Here is a 6,624-nt window from a genome sequence, read left to right as displayed (position 1 = left end):
AGTTCCTTATTCGAATAAGGAACTGGGAACTGGGAACTGGGAGCTAACTTCCCTGAGCTGCACGTAAAGTGGGTCGCACACCAGCCGATTTTTCACGCGATTTGATCGGCCCGATAGAAATCAGCCGATATCGGCTAGGTGTGCGCGTTCATTTGTAGACGATTTTACTTACGATTATTTTTATCGGGTGATCGTTCCAAATCAAACATGTTTGATTTTGAACCGATTATTTGGAAGCGATTTTGTGTAAACCGACAAGATTTTGTGGTGTACGCGTGAACTCAGGAAAATCGTCTACGATAAATATTGAACAGCCAATAGCTGAACGTGCCCGTGTCACATGACATTTACATTTTATCGTAGGTTTATTATGACATCACATTTTATCGTTGGTGTGCGGGTGTTTATCGGAATGCGTCGCGCTGAGCCGATTTTACAAACGATGAAGAGATTTTTTAATCGGATCGATTTTTGGGTAGGTGTGCGACGGCCTTAAGTCGTCACTCTACGCCTGTGTTCAACTGACATAGCGAATACCAAAAACTTACGCAAATACGGCGCTAGTATATATTGTATGTACGAGACACCACACAGTATAAAATGGAACATAAAGATACAATAAAACTATTAAATATTACGGAAGCCGCCTAGTGCCGGCGCGGTCACGTTTTTCGCAGCCGGCGCCGTCACCTTTTTCGCAGCCGGCGACGTCACCTTTTTCGTGGTCGTCATCGTCATTTTTAGTCGACGTCGTCATCATTACTCGCCCTGACAAGGCTAAAACACAGCACCGCGAGCGAGCGAAAACACGGCGCCGATTCTGCTCGCTCACCACCGCCGCCGTGTTTTCGCTCGCTCGCGGTGCGAAAAAGGTGACCGCGCCGGCTAATCAAAAGGTGACGGCGCCGGCTACGAAAAAGGCGACCGCGCCGATTCTGCTCGCTCGCCGCCGCCGCCGCCGTGTTTTCGCTCGCTCGCGGTGCTGTGTTTTAGCCTTTGGCCTCTCGCCTCAGAGCGAGTAATGATGACGACGTAGACTAAAAATGACGACGACGACAACGAATAACGTGACGTCGCCGGCTGCGAAAAAGGTGACCGCGCCGGCTGCGAAAATCGTGACGTCGCCGGTTGCGAAAAACGTGACCGCGCCGATTCTGCTCGCTCGCCGCCGCCGCCGTGTTTTCGCTCGCTCGCGGCGCGAAAAACGTGAACGCGCCGGCAGTAAAACGCAGTGAACGCTTGTTTTGACAGCAGAACGAAATTTAAGGGGGATGCACAGACAAAACCCCGTCTAAAAATTATGAACATTTATTCGGATATTTTATAAATATAATGTATAATAGGCCCTATAATTAATAGGTTTTATAATTTATAAATTCAGATGTTTTATAAATAGGGAATAAATGCTGCCTTTGACGGACTTGTATGCTATTTATGATTGCATGACTAGAGGAAAATAATATGTCCACAATTAATTGAACACCTAAATTTTACGTACAACATTATTTTTGTAAGCTTGGTACAATCAAAATCTGTTCGATAATTGTTACTAAAAACTCGTGTAAACATAACAGCTGACATATATTTCAATTAATTTTTAGCTCAGTGTTGTGATAACGATGAAAATATTATTTGTAAATATAAAAAATGCGAGCGCCCATAATTAAGCCATAATAAAGGTTGACAAAATTTGCACAATGTTGCGCATGGCGCTACTAAATCCCGATGACCAAGTTTCCCGTTATATGATGAGTCGATGTCGGCAAAGTCTTGTTGATATCTTACTATAAATTGGGGATTTTCTGTGTGTGTGTGTGTGTGTGTGTGTGTGATGTGTTATGCGCGCCGCGCTGCGAGTGTGTGTGTATGCGTGTTTTTGTTGTATGTGTATGCGTGTGTGTGTGTGTATGTGGTGTGTGTGTGTGTGTGTGTGCGTGTGTGTTGTGTGTGTGTGTTTGTGGTATGTGTGTGTGTGTGGTGTGTGATAGTGTGTGTGAGTGTGTGTGTGTGTGTGTGTGTGTTGTGCGCGCGCGCGGGCGGCGCGGTTTGTGTGTGTGTGTGTGGTGTGTGGTGTGTGGTATGTGGTGTAATGTGTGTATGTGTATGTGTATGACATGTGTGATGTGTATGTTGTGTGTGTGTGTTGTGTGTGTGTGTGTGATGTGTGTGTGTGTGTGTAATGTGTGTGTGTGTGTGTGTGTGTGTGTGTGTGTGTGTGTGGTGCGCGCGCAGCGTTGTGTGTGTGTGGTGTGTGTGTGTGTGGTGTGTGGTATGTGGTGTATGTAGTGTATGTGTATGTGTATGTGTAATGTTGTGTGTGGTGTGTGTGTGTGTGTCGTGTCGTGTGTGTGTGTGCTGTGTGTGTGTGTGTATCGTGTGTGGTGGTGTGTGTGTGGTATGTGGTGTGTGTGCTGTGTGTGTGTGTGTGTGTGTGTTGTGTCTGTGGCGTGGTAACGCGCGTAACGCGGTGTGTGTGCGCGCACGCGGCGTGTGTGTGGAATAATGGATTACCATAATAAAAATCCCTGCATTTCGGGTCACCGGTCTCGCCCATAAGCATAAACTTTACGCGTAGGCAGGGCAAGGCTAATAAAAGCAGCAACTAGCTCCTCCAATTAGCGCGGTCAGTGACAACGATAACCGCGTCTTCCGAGTGCTTTAGGATCAGGGCCGTGGCAGGGATAGTTTGGCTGATACCCTACTAGGGCATTATCACAAAACTCATGTAGGGTTTTGTTCCCAGTTGGCTGAATTGGAGAGCGAGCCCCGTAATAACGAGAGCCTACTGTGACACCTGCAATTGAAAGATTAACTGAATATTATGAATATAATCTCCCAAACCCACATATGATCGCGATCATTCAAATACGTTCATATCATCAGTTACAATAGCTACGGCTTATAAACATTAGTGTGAACACACGCGTGCGATTAATGAGTTATACATTCACAAATTTCGGACTAAGAATTGAAAGATAAGATATCTAAAGGTAAGCGAGAATTTGAACGTGATGTTTTAAGATCAGAATACATCATTATATAATTTATAGTTAATTGGTAGCTAATAATATTCGTTTTTAAGTCTTGTACACTTGCATCCACATGATGAATGAAATTTTTCGCATGTTGGAGTCCGAACTAAAATCGTGATATTTGCTCTCGTGACTTCCCATCGGTTGTCGTAACTCTATAAGACTGAAGCAGACGATCGACATATGCTTTTCAAGCGGTATTGGCATATATTTATTTACACTCTTTCATTATCTCTACATAGTGTAATTAGGATATATCTCGTATGGATCTAGGCACCGTAGTCGATATCAGTCATTTTCAATTTATTTATTTAATTATGATTCGAAAATACTTTTCGCACGAAATTTAGTTTACTTTCGATCGCCCTGGTAATCAATACATAGGCGATGTAGTCCTAAAAGATAATAAAATAACTATACGTTCCGTAAAAACTTATTAGTTGTTTAATAGGTATAATAATGCCTTGATATAGCTCACGGCTGCCAGGATCTGATATTGATCTGCACCTTTAAATGCTGCTTGAGATCAATGTGGTCTGGATAGGCTTTCCTGTTTCTCCTTCGCGACTCTTCGCAGGGCGTGTTCGCACTCATCCATTCCTCCGTCTTGAGCGTAGAGCCAACGAGGAGACTCGCGGGATAATACTGCAATAATTTACACTGCTATTATACGCACGATTCTTATTGTAGAGTTTCTGATTGATGTTTGAATATCTAATCTGAATAATAGAACCGCTAGTCGAAAATTTCACATTATACACATCTCAGTAATTGGAATCTAGATAGTTTTCGATGATATACGGTGAATATAAGGTACTTTTACATTACGATTACTATCATATTTAATACATTATTGAGCTATTTACTGTATATGATTAAACGAAATAGGGGTTAAATAATGCCAAGCATAATAATAACATTAAATCGTAAACTAGGTAAATGGTTGAGTAAGAGACAACGGTATGTGTGCACACTAGTGTGTGTACGTGCCAGCCTGCGACGGCTTGACGCACATAATTTTTTTAAGGCTAAAAAGTTCGTCTGCCTATAAATATATAAAATATACGTTATTTATATGTATAGACATACGGCTGTCTGTACATATAATATAACACGGTTTATTATTAAGTATAGATCGAAGACAATATTTTTTGCCCGTTTTCCTGTGGTTAGTGGTAGGTACTAGGTAGGCATTCATACACACTCATCCAGCACACGCACATACGCACGACGCACGCAGGCACAATACACACAGCGTGTTTGTTTGCATTACCTGAATGCATGTACTGCCTCCACGGCAAATCAAAGGTATAGGGGATCGAACCACGTTATCTAGGCGTTAAGCTAATACACCCCTAATTGAATATAATCTGTCTGCGAACCAGTAACAATGCATGTATTCTGGTAATCTCAGTCCTTAATGCTATCTTATTCGTTGTAACATGTTTAATTCGAATTAATCCTAGTAATCTGAATTTCGTGCTTTCGTAATTAGTCCTAATTAAGCGCTCGCGTACAGATGCAGATATACTTGATAAGGTATATATAATGACATCGGACCAGACAGTATATTATGTAACGCGTAGAAGCTCACACAACTAAAATAACTGTTAATACGTGAAGTATTGCCGTGATGGTTTTCTATAAGAGTAATTGATCATCGTTCATGAATACCTTCAATGAATCTTGAATTGTTCCCACCAGAGAACAGAAACTGAAATATTTATTATTAAAGGTTGAGCAACACCACGGAAACACGATTGTTAATACAATCTAATAATAACTGTATTCGATAATACTTACAAGTCAGATCAACATAGGAAAACACCAGATAGATATGGAAAAATTCAAGGTTTTCGCCAGTCGCGAAATCACCCAGGGCACACAGAGCCACTAACAGTGGCCGTAGAATAACGCTAATGACGCCAACGCCCACTCGGGTTTCTGTAAGTGGGTCCAACGCCTTTCTATGCCTGTATAAGAACATGCTAGAGCGATTCGTAAAGTACCCAGCATGAGTATAAGTACTGATACCAGTGCCACCAGTATAATACCCACCATGAACTACACGTTTGCTGGTCAGCGCGTTGACTAAAAGTACTTAAAATATTTATCGCACGTTTTTTAAAAGTTGAAATATATTCATCAGTGTTCGAAGAACCGATAATATAGGACATAGAAGACCAATCCGTTTTAATTACCATATATTATAGCAGCATTGGCACGTTCCGGCAGAAGCTGCCCCGATATTAGCCGGAGATATAAAAAAACGTGATGAGGTTGGAGAGAAAGGATGCTGGCAGTGCACTCAGGGCAAATATCAACGACGGAAAGAAGCACTGTCCACTTCCTCCCTTTCCTATGAGTAACCATAACAAAGGCTCCGATAAACATAAAGTATATTTCATACACCCTATATATATAGATATTTTTATCATTCGTCTCGCAATATTTACATATATCAAGGCCATATATCAGAGCTCATTGTTTTAGTAACTGTGATAACCCGTCCATCACCTCCGATTGAAAACGATTCTTTATTCTGTAGTGCACAAACTCTCTATATTATACTTTATTTTTATATTTATAGTTATATTTATATTTATTAATTATGTCTTACGATGTTCGCGCCAGAGTTCGCGAACGCGTAGCACCCTGCTAATCATACCAACATGTAGACAGATTGAGGCAGAAGGCTGCTAACGCCTGTTTCGCCACAAGACCAAGATCCCAGCTGGAAAAAGGTGGAAAGAACCTAATGTAATTTTGCCAGGCAAACTGACAACATAGTTGAAGAACACTGAGCTAATAATATTGCCCTACACAGTCATGTACAATAATTCAATACGCAATACGCAATACCAATAAAATATTTAATACACAAATGCAAGGTACAATACGGGAATTTCTCGAATCACGAAAACTAGCAATATCTACTTCGTTTCCATTATTCGTTATTTGGCATAAGGAATATTATGAGAAAATGATTTTTTCACAACTAAACCATAAACTAGCTATCAGGTGACTCGTTAATATACTAGTAAGCGCAGGGAGGTCCACAGGAAATATGACAAGTAAAGGCGCGCGACCGAACAATTAATTAATGGTTTTTTTTTTACGTTAAGCGAGAACATTACTTCCGTGACCAATGTCGAAATGTATCGAAATGACGCATCGTAGAAGCCATCCATGTGGCACTTGGCTTGCTTCGACATTACTGAAGGAAACGATGCCGGAACAGTCTCTAATGATGCCGTTCCGATACAGTGCTGCTAGCTGCGAAATAGTCTTTCTCGCCACAAACATGGTGGCACTGGCGAGAAAGTCATCGTGGCCCGTTGTTCCCTCTTCTAGTGGGAAAAAAATGCTGAAGTTCTTTTCTGCATGTGCTCCGGCAAGTAATTCTAGTCTGCACTCGACAACCAGTGCTCCGGCGTAGCCCCCGAGAATGGGCATCTACGAGTTGGTGGAACGTCCTGAGCGAAACTTCCGCTGCGCGCAAAAAAAGAATCGATCAGTTGCCCCATCTTCCAAGTTACCAATTTCAATACAATATGCTATGCAAAATCATCTAACGGCTTGCTATCCTCAA

The sequence above is a fragment of the Priapulus caudatus genome, unplaced genomic scaffold (genome assembly GCF_000485595.1).
Source record: "Priapulus caudatus unplaced genomic scaffold, Priapulus_caudatus-5.0.1 Scaffold7, whole genome shotgun sequence".
NCBI classification, from domain to species: domain Eukaryota; kingdom Metazoa; phylum Priapulida; class Priapulimorpha; order Priapulimorphida; family Priapulidae; genus Priapulus; species Priapulus caudatus.
Note: the sequence above shows the minus strand (reverse complement) of the source record.